Below are 17,214 nucleotides of genomic sequence, written 5' to 3' on the forward strand. Positions count from 1 at the left end.
AACACATGCAAACGCTTGCAAACGCTGCGAATTTTCATCGCATCATTGTGCGCATTACGACAAAAAACACAGCGTTTGTATGCGTTTTTCCATGCATTTGCATTTTTTATGCGCATGGATTGTCTAGGTGTCACATTTCACAGAAGGAAAATCCTTGAAAAATTCTTGCAACAGACTCCACCAATGGGACAGTAGTGAGCGTGTGTTATGGGAATTCTTTATATAGACCCTATTTACAGCTGAATTCTTCACATTTGCTTGCATTTTCCTTTGTGAAACATGGATCTGCGCTGGAAGAGTTTTCACTTCAACTTGGATCTGGACATCAGGATGGCTCAGGCTTATGCAGTTGCTTGCCATCATCAAAGGGAGAGAAAGAGACAGCGAAGACGGCAGCGGTGGCATTTGTGGATACATCCCATTATTGAGAGAGCCGTGGCGCATACCACACCCTCAACATTGAGCTGTGAGTGAAATTTGCTGATTATACCCGGATGTCCCAACAAAGCTTCAGGGATTTGCTTGGTCGTGTCCAAGAAGGCATCTGGAGACAGGACACACAGCTCCGTCGTGCGATTCCTCCGGAGGAACGGCTCCTGGTCACATTACGGTACATAGTATTGCAAAACCAATGCCTGCATAATTTTCTTTGTTGTGTCATGTACTATTCTAAATCTGGCAGAATTATTGTTCTGCCATGTAGAAAACAAAAGGTTGCAGTATTATTTTTATGCCATGTAGTAAACAAAAGGCTGCAGATTTATTTTTATGCCATGTATTTTTTTTTTCATTTTATTTTTTTGTGTTTTAAAAATCCATATACATAAATATTAATTTTTGTATTTTCTTGGTTTCCCAGATTCCTGGCTACTGGGGAGAGCCTCTTTTCACTCCACTTCCAGTACTGGATTAGAATATTCACCTTGTCTGGAATTGTTGCGGACACCTGCCGGGCTTTGTGAAACGTTCTCTGTCCTGAATTTATGCCCCTGCCCACCGCCGAAAAGTGGATGGAAATAACTGACAAATTCTGAACAGTCTGCAATTTCCCCAACTGTTTGGGAGCGGTGGATGGGAAAAACATCCGGATTATCAAACCAAAAAGAACTGGAGCTGAGTACTATAACTACAAAAAGTACTTTTCTACAGTACTCATGGCCATTTCGGATGCAGACTGTATGTTTGATGCAGTGGACATTGGGGCATTTGGCCATGGGAATGACTTCCAGGCTTTTAAGAACTCGGACATGGGCCGGAAGTTGTATGGCAACCAGTTCAATTTCCCCATGCCACGGCCTCTTCGCAACACTGAAGGTCCGCCACGGCCATTTGTAATGGTTGGGGATGAGGCATTCCAGATGTGCCAAAACCTGCTCAAACCCTACTCCAGCCGGAACTTTGACCACACCAAAAAAATTTTTCATTACAGGCTGACCAGGGCCAGAAGAACTGCAGAGTGTGCCTTTGGTATACTTGTCTCCAGATGGCGCATTCTCGGCACAGCCATTAATCTGAAACTGGAAACAGTGGATTAGGCGGTGAAGGCCTGTGTGGTTCTACATAGCTTTGTGATGGCTAGAGAGCACCCGAACTTTGAACTCGATGATGCAGCTCCTAACCCATTGCCTGAATTTACTCAGCACCCTCTCAGGTCATCAGTTGAAGTTGGCCAAATGAGGGACCAATTTGCAGCCTGCTTCAACTCAGATGTAGGACGGGTGGAATGGCAAGATCAAATGGTGTAAAAATGTGTTCTTGTGTGTATGTTAATAAAAAACCTGTTTTGATACCTGTACCGAGTGCACTCTGTTTTTTTACACTCCAAATACAATAATCAACTGGCCAGGTGTATACCAGTGAATTCATGATGCTGTATTTTGTGCATCATGAATTTACTAGTACTCCTGACCAGGTGACTATACATACACACACACACACAAGTTGTATGACCTTTATCATCTCTACAGTTTGTGTTCAATTTGCAGCGATGGTGGAGATAATACAAATAATATTTGTGTCACATGGCCTGATGTTACAAATAGTGATTTGGGGATGCACTAGCATCCGTCACTCTTTATGACACATGACCCTGTGACTAAAAATATTATTTGTAGTATCATCACTGTGGTTTGAGTTTGAACCCAGACTGGAGACATAATAAAGTTTATACAACTTCTACAATACCCAGGCCTGGTGTCATGCTGAAGTGAGGACGCCCAAACTAACGCATCCTGACTTCAGAAAGTTATCACACATGGACAGGAGAATACAAATATGAGTTAAACTGCAGCATCGCTGCAGTCTGCTTGAAATATATGTAGACTGAAGTGACGCTGCAGGTTAAAACTCATGTGTATTCACCTGCCCAGGTGTGATAGTTATGATACAAGGCCAGGGTGTTGTTCATATGACGTGTATTTTCCCCATCAGTTTATTCAAGACACACTGAATAGAGGATGTGGTTAATTACAAGGTATATCTAGAATCCCCTTGCCATATCTCACAAATAGTTAAATGAAGATGGTAAAAAACACCACCCTCAATTAACTTTTTATGATACCTGGTAAGGTAACAATAGATATGCCTTGCACTGAACACCATCCTCTATTCCAGGGTTCCCCAAATCCAGTCCTCAAGGCCCACCAACAGATCATGTTTTCAGGATTTCCTTTGTATTGCACAGGTGAAGCAATTATCACCTGAGCAATACAAAGAAAATCCTGAAAACATGATCTGTTGGTGGGGCTTGAGGGCTGGAGTTGGGGAACCCTGCTCTATTCAGTCTGTGCAATATTAGCAGACTGAAGAGACTGGTGGTGAAAATACAAATCATGCATTTGTGCTTTTGACTACACATATCTCCAAGACTGAGACAAGAAACATGTGTCAGTAACGGAGCTATGTGGTGTCAAAAACGCAAAGTGTACGGCACAGCGTGTGTACGGCGCAGTGTGTGTAGGCGGCGAAAGACACATTAATTAAACCTTATTTTGTGAAAGCAGATTTGCACATTTATTTTATTGTGAATGACGTTTGGGGAAGATTGGGATACTTTTGGGGTGTGGAGAGGCGAGGAACTGCTGGAAGTTAAGTAAGGGGTTCTAGGGGAAGGGGTGATGAAAGAACTGGGGGAAGGGAGCTCAGGGATGGAACTGGAGGCAGGTTGAGACACATTAGGAGGAGAGGGGGAGGGACAAACAAAGTCTTTTGGTTTTTTTGCTTCTTTGTGGCAGGAGTCTCCTGCCTGGACCGACTTCCACCGTGTGACCGCCTTACATTGCTCAACCACCTTGAGCTACTAGACCGTGGCCTTGATAGGTAAAAGAGGGAATGTGGATCACCCCTCTGTTGCTCGGTGGTGGCAGTGGCGGTTCTCTTTGAAGTGGCAGTGGCGGTGCTCCTAGAAGGAGAAGTCGTGTTGGTGCTCCTAGAAGGAGAAGTGGTGTCGGTGCTCCTAGGAGGAGAAGTGGTGGCGATGCTCCTAGTAATAGAAGTGGTGGCAGTGCTCCGAGGAGAAGTGGTGGTGGTGCTCCTAGGAGGAGAAGTGGTGGCGGTGCTCATATGATGAGGAGTGGTGGCGGTGCTCCTAGGAGGAGAAGTGGTGGCGGTGCTCCTATGATGAGGAGTGGTGGCGGTGCTCCAAGGAGGAGAAGTGGTGGCAGTGCTCCTATGATGAGGAGTGGTGGCGGTGCTCCTTGAATGTTGAGGAGTGGTGGCGGTGCTCCTTGAACGATGAGGAGTGGTGGCGGTGCTCCTTGAATGATGATGAGTGGTGGCGGTGCTCCTAGATGGCGAAGTGGTGGCGATGCTCAGGACAGAATAGGTTGCGGTGGCCCAAGCAGGTTCTGCGGTGGCGGTGCTCCAAGATGGTGGTCCGGTGGCAGTGGGGGTGTTCCAGACAGGAGCAGCACTTGCCATGGTGGTGGCGGGGGTGGAGTGTCCAGCAGCACTCTGCATTGGTGTGGTGTAGTGGTGTCCGGCTTGGCTAGGAATGCAGGTGGCTGTGCAGTGGTATGCAGCAGAAGTCGGTAGTAAGGTGTAGGGAGTCAGTTACTATGTCACTATTAGAAAGCAGAGGGTGGTTATAAATGGTATATTCTCTAACTTGGTCGCTGTGACCAGTGGGGTACCACAGGGGTCGGTGTTGGGACCTATTCTCTTCAACATATTTATTAACGATCTGGTACAAGGTTTGCACAGTAAAATATCGATATTTGCAGATGATACAAAACTATGTAAAGCAGTCAATACAAGAGAAGATAGTATTCTGCTACAGATGGATCTGGATAAGTTGGTAACTTGGGCCGAAAGATTGCAGATGCAGTTTAACAATGATAAATGTAAGGTTATACTCATGGGAAGAAGGAATCAATATCACCATTACACACTGAACGGTAAACCACTGGGTAAATCTGACATGGAGAAGGACTTGGGGATCCTAGTTAATGATAAACTTACCTGGAGCAGCCAGTGCCAGGCAGCGGCTGTCAAGGCAAACAGGATCATGGGGTGCATTAAAAGAGGTCTGGATACACATGATGAGAGCATTATACTGCCTCTGTACAAATCTCTGGTTAGACTGCACATGGAGTACTGTGTATAGTTTTGGGCACCGGTGCTCAGGAAGGATATAATGGAACTAGAGCAGGTATAAAGGAGGGCAACAAAATTAATAAAGGGGATGGGGGAACTACAATACCAAGAGAGATTAGCAAAATTAGGATTATTTAGTCTAGAAAAAAGATGACTGAGGGGCGATCTAATAACCATGTGTCATGTCCGCCATGTCTGTCATGTCTGCCCTGTCTGTTTTCTCTCAAGAACTCCTGGGGCGATGTGCATGCGCATATCTTGTCTGCTATCCTGCTCATTCCCTAGAGCAGTGTGCACACTCACCTCATGTCTGAGCTGCAGGATGCCTGCGTTTCTGCTCTGTCTTCTGTGATCATCTCGTCATGTCTGTAACGCTGATCATGTGACCTTTCCTAGGATCCTGCACTGTCTGGCTTGGTAATCATCTCGTCATGTCTAGAACTCTGATCATGTGACCTGTCTAGGTTTCAGCACTGATTGTGCAGTCGTCTCGTCATGTCTGGAACTCTGATCATGTGACTACGCTTTGTTATCCTGTCGATCTGAACCCTGAAGTGCTCCCCTGGTCCTGACCTGGAAGAGGAGGTGCTATGCCCTATATCAGGCCGCCCCTTCCTATGCTCAGGGCCTGAGTATTATGTGGTGTCCCTGCATGGCCGCTTGGTCTGTGGGGCGCTCCCTCTATTCTGTGCCCTTGCACTCTGCTCTGTCGTGCGTCTCTGCACACGCTCCGTGCTCGTATTCTGTCTCTTGTCTTGTGTCTTGTCTGGTGTTTGTCCTTCGTGCCATGTTTTGTCCCTGCTCTGCTTTGCTTTGTAGTCCTTGTTTGCTCTGATTCTGTTCCGTGTTTCTGTCCACGTGTCATGTCTCGCTCTGCTTTGTGGCTTCAGGTACCCTGCCTCTGTCTCTGTCCCTGGCGTGTCCTTACACGTGCAGGCCTCCGTCTCTGTACCCTGCCCTGACGTGTCCTTACACGTGCAGGTCTCCGTCTCTGTTCCCTGTCCCTGGTGTGTCTCTACACATGCAGGCCTCCGCTCTGAACCTCTCCCTGGCGTGTCTCTACACGTGCAGGCCTCCGCTCTGAACCTCTCCCTGGCAAGTCTCTACACGTGCAGGCCTCCGCTCTGAACCTCTCCCTGGTGTGTCTCTACACATGCATGCCTCCGCTCTGAACCTCTCCCTGGCGTGTCTCTACATGTGCAGGCCTCGCTCTGTACCCTGTCTAGTCCCAAGGTCCTTCCTTGGCCCGGCTCTGGACTTCGGCCTACGCTCCGCTGCTAGACCGTCTCTGTCCCTGGCATGCTATCCTCATGCGCAGGTCTCTGCCTCATTCTTTGTCTTGTCCCTGTTGTTTCGTGCGCTCTTGCACATTTCGTTCTAGGCTTTGCCATGCTGTCTCGCATGTGGCTCTGTCCTGTACCCTTTGCCTAGCCCTGCTGTTATGAACGAGTCACCGTAGGAGGCAAAAACAGAAATGCTAGCTAAATCCAGAAAACCAGAAAGGTTGGCAGCTATCAGATTGCAGACCCCTGAACCTATCAACACAACTAGCAGTAGCCGTGGGGGGTTCCTACGATGCCCTAGACCCCTCGATCACAGCCGGAGAACTATATAGCCTAAAGACAGAAAGGGAAATCTAAACTGCCCCAGAGCAGACCCCAAAGCAAAAGGCAGCCCCCAACATATAATGACGGTGAAGCAAGAAGAAAGAACACTAACACAGACAGAAAAATAGACTGAGCAAAGATGGGGCCCAAGCTAACTAGATAGGAAAGGACAGGAAGGCTGCTGTCTGCAATCCGTAAAAAACCCTATGAAAATAAGAGCCAACAAACTGACAGTGAAAAAGGCCCTGAAGACGCTAGGCTTCAAAAAGCTATGTCAGTACTCAAGAATATTCTGAAGACAGAGCAACCTGCAAAAGAAGATTCAGCTCACCCCAGCAGGGAATGGCAGAATCCAGAAAAGCAAGGCAAACAAAAACAAAACACAAATGCTAACAGGCAAAGCAGAAAACTTAGCTTTAGAGGAGCAGGAATCAGACTGGTCTCACAGAAGTCCACAGAGAAATCACCCGCAGGGCAGAAGGGCGTCGGCAGCCTTATATCCAGTCCGTGACTCCACTCAGCCAGTCATCATAATCAGGCTCAGGTACCTGATAATCAGGCTCATTACCTTCCTTTACCAGAACAGGGAGTTCACCAGACCTCAGTGACGAAGGGGAAAGTGAACTCACAACAGTACCTCCCCCTTGAGGAGGGGTCACCGAACCCTCAACCACGCCACCAGGGCAATCAGGGTGAGCCCGATGAAAGGCACGCACCAATCTTTTGGCATGAATATCAGAGGCAGAGACCCAGGAATTATCCTCCTGACCATAACCCTTCCACTTAACCAAATACTGGAGTCTCCGTCTAGCCAGACGGGAATCCAGTATTTTCTCTACCTCATATTCCATGTTACCTTCAACCAATACAGGGTCCGGAGGTGCCACCCCAGGAACAACTGGTTCAACAAACCGCTTCAACAAGGTCTTATGGAACACATTATGGATCTTAAATGTGACAGGAAGAGCCAAACGAAAAGAGACAGGATTAATAATCTCCAAAATCTTGTAAGGTCCAATAAATCTAGGCTTAAACTTAGGAGAAGCTACCTTCATAGCAATATTTTTTGATGATAACCACACAATATCACCAATCTTAAACTGGGGACCAATGGTCCTATGTCGATTGGAAAACCGCTGGGCCTTTTCCTGGGAGAGAGATAACTTATCCACCACTTGGTCCCAGATCTGGTGCATTCTCTCCACCACAGTGTCAACACCTGGGCAGGCAGAAGGCTCCACCTGCCCTGAGGAAAATTGAGGATGAAACCCAAAGTTACAAAAAAAAGGTGACATCAAAGTGGCAGAACTAGCTCTATTATTTAAAGCAAATTCGGCCAAGGGCAAAAATGAAACCCAATCATCCTGATCAGCGGAAATAGAACATCTAAAATACGACTCCAAGGTCTGGTTTGTTCTCTCTGTCTGCCAATTGGTCTGAGGGTGAAAAGCAGAGGAGAAGGACAACTGAATTCCCAGCTTGGAACAGAAAGTCCTCCAAAATCTAGACACAAACTGAACTCCTCTGTCAGATACAATGTTCTCAGGAATCCCGTGCAAGCGAACCACCTGTTGCAAAAACAGGGGCACCAACTCAGAGGAAGATGGCAACTTAGGGAGTGGTACAAGATGAACCATCTTAGAGAACCTATCACAAATCACCCAAATAACAGTCATTCTTTGAGAGACCGGCATATCAGAGATGAAATCCATAGAAATATGGGTCCATGGCCTCCTGGGGACCGGCAAAGGCATCAACAACCCACTAGAGTGAGAACAAGATTTAGACCGGGAGCAAGTCCCACAGGACTGCACAAAATTCCTGACATCATGAGACAAGGTGGGCCACCAAAAAGAGCGACTCACCTGATCTCTAGTACCAAAAATACCTGGATGACCAGCCAATGCAGAGCAATGAACTTCAGACATCACTCTCTTCTTCCACTGGTCAGGAACATACAACTTTCCACTGGGACAATGCTCAGGCTTGTCCTCCTGGAACTCTTGCAGAGCAAGTCTCAAATCGGGCGAGATGGCAGAAAGAACTACCCCTTCGCCTAAGATGGTAGCAGGCTTGGTCACCACAGGAGAATCAGCAAAGAAGCTCCTAGAGAGGGCGTCTGCCTTGACATTCTTAGTTCCAGGAAGAAAAGAGACCACAAAATCAAAACGTGTAAAAAACAAGGCCCACCTAGCCTGTCTAGGGTTCAAGCGTTTAGCCAACTCTAGGTAAATCAAATTCTTGTGGTCAGTGAGGACCACAACTTGATGTTTAGCTCCCTCCAACCAATGTCTCCACTCCTCACATGCCCATTTCATGGCCAACAGTTCCCGATTCCCCACATCATAGTTACGTTCAGATGGAGAGAACTTTCGGGAAAAGAAAGCACAGGGATTAATTTTAGATGTTACAGTATCCTTTTGGGACAAAACAGCTCCTGCACCAATCTCAGAAGCATCCACCTCTACCTGGAACGGGAGTGAGACATCAGGTTGCCGCAAAACCGGGACGGAGGTAAATCTTCGCTTCAGCTCCTGAAAGGAAGCAACAGCCTCCGGAGACCAATTCAACACATCAGCACCCTTCTTAGTCAGATCAGTCAATGGCTTGGCAATACTAGAAAATTTTGCTATAAATTTCCAATAAAAATTAGCAAAACCCAAAAACTTCTGGAGGGCCTTCAAAGAAGTTGGCTGAACCCAATCATAAATTGCCTGTACCTTGGCCGGGTCCATTTCAATAGTTGACGGAGACAAAATAAATCCCAAAAATGAAATCCTCTGTACTCCAAAAAGGCATTTCGATCCTTTGACATACAGGGAATTCTCCCTCAAGATCCGGAACACAGTCCGAACATGTTCCACATGAGAATCCCAATCCTTGGAAAAGATCAAAATATCATCCAGATAGATAATCAAAAATCTATCGACAAAGTCTCGGAAAATATCGTTCATGAAGCACTGGAAGACAGAAGGGGCATTAGTGAGCCCAATAGGCATCACCAGGTACTCAAAATGTCCCTCCGGAGTATTAAACGCCGTCTTCCATTCATCCCCCTGCTTAATGCGGATAAGATTATACGCCCCCTGAGGTCAAGCTTGGTAAACCAGCAAGCACCTCTAACTCTAGAGAATAGATCCGAAATCAGGGGTAATGGATACTGATATTTAATAGTAATTTTGTTGAGGGCACGATAATCAATACAAGGCCTTAAAGAACCATCCTTTTTGGCCACAAAAAAAACCCCGGCACCTAAGGGTGAAGAGGATGGTCTAATATGACCCTTCTCCAACGCCTCCTTGATATAGGATCTCATAGCCTCGTGCTCGGGTACAGTTAAATTGAAGAGCCGACCCTTGAGAAATTTACGCCCCGGGCTCAATTCAATTGCACAGTCATAACTCCGATGAGGAGGCAAAGATGCAGACTCATTCTCACTAAATACATCATAAAGTCCGCCAAATAGTCAGGAACGTCATGCAACTGAGGAGAGGTGGAAAAAACCGGAGCGTCACTAAAGGCACACCGACAACCCCAACTCACCACAGACACAGATTTCCAATCCAAAACTGGATTATGAATTTGCAACCAGGGAAACCCCAGAACAACGGCATCATGCAGACCATGCAACACCAAAAATCTGCAATTTTCTTGATGGTCTGGGGCGACCCGCATGACCACCTGGGTCCAAAACTGAGGTTTATTTTTCGCCAAAGGAGTAGCATCAATCCCCCTCAAAGGGATAGGCGTCTGCAGAGGTGTCATCGGAAATCCACAATGTTTAGCAAAATCCAAGTCCATTAGGCTTAGCGCTGCTCCTGAATCCACAAAAGCCTTGGCGGAAAATGTGGACAGGGAGCAGATCAGAATAATTGCAGAAGAAACTTAGGTTGAACACCACCAACAGAAAACGTGTGTGCAAAGCGTTTCTCTCGTTTAGGACAAACAGAAATAATATGCGAGGCATCTCCACAGAAAAAACACAGCTTATTACGCCTTCTGAACTCCTGACGATGTGCCCTAGACAAAACTCTATCACATTGCATAGGTTCAGACGTCTGTTCAACCGTTGGCAACACCTCTCGTGCAATCCTGCATTCACGTAAACGCCGATCAACCTGAATGGCTAATGACATAGAATCGTCCAGACCAGAGGGAACAGGAAATCCCACCATAGTATCTTTTACGGCTTCTGACAAACCCTTCCGAAAGAGAGCAGCCAAGGCATTATCATTCCAGGTAGTAAGGACTGCCCACTTTCGGAACTTTTGACAGTACAACTCTGCAGAATCTCGACCCTGGTTTAATGCCAACAGGGTCTTTTCAGCCTGAGCAATAGCATTAGGTTCATCATACAACAACTCCAAGGCTTGAAAGAATGCGTTCACATTAGTCAGAATAGGATCATCTGGTTTCAAAGAAAACGCCCAATCCTGGGTATCGCCATGCAGCAAAGAGATGACAATTTTAACCTGCTGCGCGGAGCTCCCTGACGAGTTAGGCTTCAAGGCAAAAAATAATTTACAATTATTTTTGAAACTCAAAAATTTAGATCGATCCCCAAAAAATACATCAGGTGTAAGGATCTTTGGTTCAACAGCATGCGAACGAGCAAGGTAGGCGGAAATTCCCCGCACTTCCGCAGCAAGCTGCTCCACATGATCAGCCAATTGCTTTACCTCCATGGAGAGAAAAAAAAAAAAATTCCCCCTACGGCCTCAGAGATATAGAGGAAAAAATATACACACTCTCTTTTTTTTTTTTTTTTTAAACACAATTCTTTCCTGCTATTGAGTACCCTAGAATCTGCGGTATGGCGGGTGATTCTGTTATGAACGAGTCACCATAGGAGGCAAAAACAGAAATGCTGGCTAAGTCCAGAAAACCAGAGAAGTTGGCAGCTATCGGATTGCAGACCCCTGAACCTATCAACACAACTAGCAGTAGCCGTGGGGGGTTCCTGCGATGCCCTAGACCCCTCGATCACAGCCGGAGAACTATATAGCCTAAAGACAGAAAGGGAAATCTAAACTGCCCCAGAGCAGACCCCAAAGCAAAAGGCAGCCCCCAGCATATAATGACGATGAAGCAAGAAGAAAGAACACTAACACAGACAGAAAGATAGACTGAGTAAAGACGGGGCCCAAGCTAACTAGATAGGAAAGAACAGGAAGGCTGCTGTCTGCAATCCGTAAAAAACGCTATGAAAATAAAAGCCAACAAACTGACAGTGAAAAAGGCCCTGAAGACGCTAGGCTTCAAAAAGCTATGTCAGTACTCAGGAATATTCTGAAGACAGAGCAACCTGCAAAAGAAGATTCAGCTCACCCCAGCAGGGAATGGCAGAATCCAGAAAAGCAAGTCAAACAAAAACAAAACACAAATGCTAACAGGCAAAGCAGAAAACTTAGCTTTCGAGGAGCAGGAATCAGACTGGTCTCACAGAAGTCCACAGAGAAATCACCCGCAGGGCAGAAGGGCGTCGGCAGCCTTATATCCAGTCCGTGACTCCACTCAGCCAGTCATCATAATCAGGTTCAGGTGCCTGATAATCAGGCTCATTACCTTCCTTTACCAGAATAGGGAGTTCACCAGACCTCAGTGACGAAGGGGAAAATGAACTCACAACACCCTGCCTTGTGGTCGCCTGCGCCTGCCTGGTCTGCCTCAGCAGTGCCGCCTCTAGCCGTGCTCGCCTGTGTGCCCCAGCCATGCCCAGTCCAGTGCTATAGTGGTCTGGCTGCGTGGCCCCGCAGCGGTGCCGCCTCTAGTCGTGCCTGCTTGCATCTGCCATCGTCGGTACCACCTGCCGGTGCTCCCAGCCGTGGTCTCTGTGCTTCCTTGCACTCACGCTGATTCTCGCACTGTGCCTTTTCGTGCTACTCTTGCACAAAGCCTTTGTCTCTATTGCTCTTCTCTGTTCCCTAGTTTGCCTGCCGGATTCCATAACCTGCCGACCGCTGCCAGAGGTCCGGACCTAGATGACTGCGGCCTGATGTCCGGAGCTGATGTCCGTAGCAAGATACCTGGACCCTGTCAGTCGATGCCAGCATTTGGATTCCGATGCCACTGTACCCTGTGCCTCTCCCTGGCATGCCCCTTGGCATGCGCAGGCCACCGTCCTGTGAACCTGACCCGTCCCTGGCATGCGCAGGCCACCGTCCTGTGAACCTGACCCATCCCTGGCATGCCCCTCGGCATGCGCAGGTCTCTGTCCTGTGAACCTGATCCTGGCGTGTCTGTTGACACGCACCATGTCACTAACTCTATCTTGTTTCCTTGCATGGAACCCTGGCTGACTTCTGGATGTCCGGATCTTTCCGATCATCCTCTGAGCTACATACCCTGATGCCCTGGTTGATCGTGGACTGTTGTTCGGAGTCCGATGTCCGTGTACCATCTGCACGTTCCATGCTTGGACCTCGGCGTGCCATTGCATGCACCCTGTTCCAAGAACTCTGTGTTCACGTTTGCTCCTGTTGCAACCTGAAGAGTTCCTCAAGTCTTGGACCTCGGCGTGCTCTTGCACGCACCTTGCATTATGTTCTGTGTGTCCACGTTTTGCACCTGTTGTACCTGAAGTCTTCCTTAATGAAGTTTCTTTGAATTAACAACTCGTCTTGCCTTGTCTTGTTTCCCTGAGCCGGCCGTCTGGTCCAGCTGCCATGGTGGCTCACCCCTTTGGTCTTGCCCCTGACACTCCCTGTATAGGGGGTGGTTCTCATTAGGTCAGCTCGCCCTAGGTGGGTGGGTGCCACGGCCCAGAGGGTCCACTCTTTCTAAGAAGAACAACTCAGCGTAAGCTGACACTCGTCACACCATGTATAAGTATATAAGGGGACAATACAAATATCTCTCCGAGGATCTGTTTATACCAAGGAAGGTGATGGTCACAAGGGGGCATTCTCTGCGTCTGGAGGAGAAAAGGTTTTTCCACCAACATAGAAGAGAATTCTTTACTGTTAGGGCAGTGATAATCTGGAATTCCCTGCCTGAGGAGGTGGTGATGGCGAACTCAGTCAAAGGGTTCAAGAGAGGCCTGGATGTCTTCCTGGAGCGTAACAATATTGTGTCTTACAGTTATTGTTAGGTACTTTAGAAGGACGTAGATCTGGGGATTTATTCTGACAGAAATTTATAGGCTGAACTGGATGGACTAATGTCTTTTTTCGGCCTTACTATGTTACTATGTTACGATGTTAGTGGTGGCACTGTTGGAAATTACACCACTGACTGCTGCACGTACTGATTCTGCTGCATAGCCTGCAAGTAATGAAAAAAATGTTCAAAACAATCATATTTGCCAAAAGTGGCCAGGAACCAGTAAGAAGAGCAATAGTTATTCCCCCACCAGATAGTAAGGACTAGCCATAAATAGTGGAGTACTCCCAACAGAATGCAGAAATAGAAGGAAAAATGGAGTAACCATACCACAACACAAGAGTATGAAAAAAGTAAGAACAACTTTTTATTATTTTACATTAAAAAAGTATCAAACATTCAGAAATACATATGAGGTGAAAATAGGGAAAAAGGCAATCCTGACTTCAAAGAGGGCAATCACCTCTACCTTAAATAAGAGTGACAATAGGCCAAAGAACCACGTACATATGTGTAATTAAATAAATATCTCTATAATATATATCTAGCCCAAAGGCACTACATGCAGTATCAGTGCCATAAATGACAGCGGTATGTGCATCCAAAAAAAGTTTATCTGTTAGTACCAAGATCACACCCAATACCCAACTGCCATAGTCACTCACCCATAATAGCGTTGTAAAGGCGGGGTGACAGCCTACTCGACCCCCGACGCGCGTTTCGCCACGGCTTTCTCAAGGGGAAGTTCCCCTGCACATACTTTGGGCTAGATATATATTATAGAGATATTTATTTAATTACACATATCTACGTGGTTCTTTGGCCTATTGTCACTCTTATTTAAGGTAGGGGTGATTGCCCTCTTTGAAGTCAGGATTGCCTTTTTCCCTATTTTCACCTCATATGTATTTATGAATGTTTAATACTTTTTTAATGTGAAATAATGAAAAGTTGTTCTTACTTTTTTCATACTCTTGTGTTGTGGTATGGTTTCTCCATTTTTCCTTCTATTTCTGCATAGCCTGCAAGTAAGCAGTGTGGCAGGCCTGCAATAGACTCAGCTGTAGCTCAGTACTAAGGTGTTCCACCATGCCCCGTTCAATTTTACTGAAAAAATGGTGTGCTGGTCTGTTGAGGTCGGCCTCCAGACGGTCAAGGCGCTGGTCGATAGAGTTGAAGCGGTGTTCCTTGTTGGTAAAACCGCTTTCCATGAGTGAAAAGCCGCTTTCCACTCTGTCTGACAGCACTCAAGTGCATGAACTCGGGCAAGAGAGGCCTGTCTGAGGCCCTCTGCTGCTGGAGGGAAGTGCCCACATAACTAGTGGCAGAGACCTGGGACAGGGGAACACCTGATTGACCAGCTTCCTGGTCACCAGCTGTTCATGTTGCTGATCTGCAAGATGCTTCCTGGCTGTCGGATGGCTGGGACGGGTCCGAGGTCGATCGATGAAGGACCACTCCAGGGACAGGTTGCAGAGTGCTGCTCCAGGTGCTGCGGAAAGAAAAGAAAAACATTACTATCATGCATTTACAAGAAGCATCAGCTGTGGAATAGAAAAGCACAGATTATTAAAAATATATATATATAATACTTACACTCTGGTGGTAAGGACTGGTCTTAGGAATGCCAACTCGCGATGATAGCGATACTTTGTTCTGGTCCTTGCAGCTGAACCACTGTGAACCTGTCCCTCAGCATGAACATCAGTGTTGAAGCAGTCTTTCATCGAGCGCCAACATTTGCGGACTTTGTTCACATTTGAAAAAACAAAGAAAAAACGTTATACAATGACTGATGGCAACATCTGTATCATCACACACACCTGAGTGAACTTGGCAAACATTCAATGCGGCATCACAAAAGAATTCAATAGACAATGCAGTCACTGTTGATCCTGAGGACACTGTTGTGTTTCCTGCAAGAATATATCTTGCAAGAAACACACCAGTGTCATCAGGAACAAGAGTCAATGCGGCATCAAAGAGCATGGAAATACTTACTAAACGCCTTTTTGGAAGTTGGAGAGGCGCTGTCCAAGCCATCCATCATCGCTGCGGCCACCTCATTCCCATTCCAGAGCTGCCGGGTCACCACAGTGTCCTTGTACTGCTGGTCATGGCTGTCCCACAACGGGATACAGGTGCTCATTGTCCAAGTAAATGTCTTCATCCCATTGTGGAACCTAGAAAAAAAAAACATAATCTTGGAAATTTTGGAGAATGAAAAAGATAGAAAAATAGAAATAAAAGAAGCAAGATAGAAGATGAAAAAAGGACAGAAAAAAAGGAAGAGAAAAAATAAATTAAAAAAAGGGACATTCAAAGATTATACTTACATTACATCTCCTCGCTGGGACTTGGCTAGGCTGCTCCCGCTGTTCCGCCTCACTTGCCGGGTCTGATGATGAGGTCTGTAAAGAAAAAAAAATATTACACATTTGTAGAGGCAGCTATACTTACCAAAAGGCAACAAGATTCTCACCTCACGCTCTGCTTGGGCCAGTTCTTGCTGGGATGGAGAATATTCCGATACAGAAGACATGCTGCAATTTAAACAAATAAAAACATTAGTACTAGTGTTGAGCATTCCGATACCGCAAGTATCGGGTATCGGCCGATACTTGCTGTATCGGAATTCCGATACCGACTTCCGATATTTTTTCAATATCGGAATTCGGCATCGGAATCGGAAGTTCAAAGTTGATTGACGGCCTGACGTCATCATGATGCGCGGTGTGTGCGCATCATGATGCGCCGTCATTTCGGGCCTTCCAGGGGTCTCTGCCGGCCTGCCGGGGGGCTGTGTGGACTGCCCGGGGTCGGTACCGGCCTGCCGGGGGGCTGTGCCGGCCTGCCGGTGGTCTGTGCACCCTGTGGGGGTCTGTACCGGCCTGCCGGGGGGCTGTGCCGGCCTGCCGGTGGTCTGTGCACCCTGTGGGGGTCTGTACCGGCCTGCCGGGGGGCTGTGCCGGCCTGCCGGTGGTCTGTGCACCCTGTGGGGGTCTGTACCGGCCTGCCGGGGGGCTTTGCCGGCCTGCCGGGGGGCTGTGCTGATGTCCGGGGGTCTGTGCAAGCATCGTCCGATGGGACTACAAGTCCCATCTGGCGATGCCTGCTACCATGACAGTGATTGACACATTAGCCAATGATGGGACAGTAGTAGTCCCATCATCCGGCTAATGTGTTAAATGTTAAAAAAAAAAAAAAAAATACTACATACATACTACATGCATGCTACATACATACTACATGCTACATACATACTACATATATACTACATGCATGCTACATACATACTACATGCTACATACATACCACATACATACTACATACATGCTACATACATACTACATACATACTACATACATACTACATGCATGCTACATACATAATACATACATACTACATACATACTACATGCATGCTACATACTACATGCATGCTACATACATACTACATGCATGCTACATGCATGCTACATACATACTACATGCTACATACATACCACATACATACTACATACATGCTACATGCTACATACATACTACATATATACTACATGCATGCTACATACATACTACATATATACTACATGCATGCTACATACATACTGCATGCTACATACATACTACATACATACTACATGCTACATACATACCACATATATACTACATACATACAATACATTCATACAATACATACATAGACATACAGTACATATAACATAGAGTAACATACTTACCAATACTTGTCACATTGTTCCCCGAAGCCATTGTCTTTTCCGGAATAAATATTAACATAACAAACCACAAAAATACTCACCCACGATCCGAAGCAGTCCACGAGTGCGTCCCACGACGATCTTGGGTAGAGAACGGCAGCATCAGATGATGCTGCCGTTCTCTACGGGCTG

The sequence above is a fragment of the Dendrobates tinctorius genome, unplaced genomic scaffold, assembly GCF_039654945.1.
Source record: "Dendrobates tinctorius isolate UK_male_01 unplaced genomic scaffold, ASM3965494v1 ptg000162l, whole genome shotgun sequence".
Classification (NCBI taxonomy): Eukaryota; Metazoa; Chordata; class Amphibia; order Anura; family Dendrobatidae; genus Dendrobates; species Dendrobates tinctorius.